Source organism: Mandrillus leucophaeus, unplaced genomic scaffold (genome assembly GCF_000951045.1).
Source record: "Mandrillus leucophaeus isolate KB7577 unplaced genomic scaffold, Mleu.le_1.0 Scaffold758, whole genome shotgun sequence".
NCBI classification, from domain to species: Eukaryota; Metazoa; Chordata; class Mammalia; order Primates; family Cercopithecidae; genus Mandrillus; species Mandrillus leucophaeus.
The window spans coordinates 1,505,575-1,507,514 of NW_012108230.1; the positions used below are offsets into that span (position 1 = coordinate 1,505,575).

Consider the following 1,940-nt stretch of genomic DNA (forward strand, 5'->3'; position numbering starts at 1 on the left):
TTTTAACTAAACACATAATACATTTGAATTTAATAGTTGAATTCCAGTGCTACACTACCTTTTCCACTCTAGTTATTTAATATAAATTATAAAATAGGCTGAGGCAGGCAGATTACCTTAGGTCAGGAGTTTGAGACCGCCTGACCAATATGGGGAAACCCTGTCTCTACTAAAAATACAAAAATTAGCCGGGTGTGGTGGCAGGTGCCTGTAATCCCAGCTACTCCCGATGCTGAGACAGGAGAATTGCTTGAACCTGAGAGGCGGAGGTTGCAGTGAACCGAGATGGTGCCATTGCACTCCAGCCTGGGCAGGAAGAGCAAAACTCCGACTCAAGAAAAAAAAAAAAAAAAGAAAAGAAAAAGTTACAATTTTGTTTGACGTCTACAAAACATTAAGTTTATTGAATGTCAGTTGATTTTAAATGGTTATTATTTTAGGAAAGTATAATAATTGCAATTGCTTCTTTTGCATTAGATAATATCAACTGAACATAAAATATTAATGCCATGGATGATCTTAGAAATGATTTCCTACAGAGTCCCAGCCTGTCCTGGGACATTTCTTATGTGTGCTTGGGTAAGTATTTTTTCCCTGCTTTACATTTCTATTAAGCAGCTTGAGCAGCTTGGTCCAGCTCTTGTTAACATACTATGTTATAAACACTTCTACTTTTTAGAAAAATCTTTCTTCCTGTTTACCTGAAGTCTATCTGTATTTCCATAATGCCTAGTCTATGATCATGGTTCTGCGGCCGGAAAAAATAAAAGGCCATTTCATCTTTTATATAAAATAACTTCAAACATTTGCCAATAACTATGGCTTCTTTCTTACCTTTTCCTTCTCCTTTCTTTCCCTTTTCCAAAATAAATTACTTAGTATCTCTGATGTTCTCTGATATGACAACAATTACAGATCTTATAAGAGTCTGATAAAATTTACCAGGACCTTTTCATTCATTTAAAAAATATTCATTGCCTGTGTATTCTATACTATCAAGAACTATACTGATCCAATTTTGAGTATTCAAATGCAGCTTCTGCTCTTATGAAAGTTATAGCCTGTTTGGGAGACAGATATTTAGAAAAAATAAATAAATTAATATATAGTAACATAGTATGATGCATGTTCTGAAGGTAAATGACAGTGTGCTTTAAGACATGGTATATAGAACAGACTACCCTGGATGGGCATGTTACACTAGCACTTTTATTAACTTAGCCTACCCATTTTATTTGCTCTCTTATATCCCAAGCAGCATTAGCTTTATTTGCAGTAGCATTAAAATTGTCACAAGTTTCTTGTCAATAATATGGCTTTAGTATTAATAGCTTAAAAGCATATAAAGCACATAGAAAACTTTAAATTCTACCTTCCAATTTATATTTTGCCATAGTATCTTCTATTAAAAAAACCCTAAGCAAACGAACAAAAAAAAAAAAAAAAACAAACACAAAGTCCACAAGACAAAGAAAGAAACAAAAACCATGCAGGTTTTTCTGAATTTTCATGCATTTGTTTCGAATTATTTAAAGGGAACTTAAGTTACATTTTAAGCTTAGTTCTGATGGATTGTGGTAAGGGAATGAGCTGCTATTTAAGTTGAACCTGAAAACCTTTGATAAGTGTCAGATTAGATCACAAGAGACAATTGTTGTTTGTACCCCTTTGCTAGAGTTCAACAATAAGCCAGAGTGCCATGACTTGTTTTCATCCAGCCGAGAAGTAAAAGTCTCTTTTTATTCTTTTTACAACTTAGTAATCATAGAATTCTCAAGAAAGGCCGAAGGTAGAAAATGTATTGAACTAGATAGAAATTAGCAATTTAACGAAAACTTCTGCTCTTGTCCTGTAAAAATGAAATAGATGATTGAAACTTAAGACATTAAGAGGTAAAAGAAACTGCATTCTCAAAATTATTTTTTGAAGGATCCAAGGAG

General features: G+C 33.4%; 1 long non-coding RNA gene across 1 annotated transcript in view; it reads left to right on the plus strand.

Annotated features, from left to right (window-relative positions):
- LOC105529252 overlaps positions 1-1,940 on the plus strand; it is a 252,864-nt gene that overhangs the window by 170,610 nt on the left and 80,314 nt on the right. Inside the window, exon 3 of the long non-coding RNA XR_001004483.1 lies at positions 478-579. This is a non-coding gene — a long non-coding RNA (uncharacterized LOC105529252). The remainder of the gene's footprint in view (positions 1-477; positions 580-1,940) is intronic.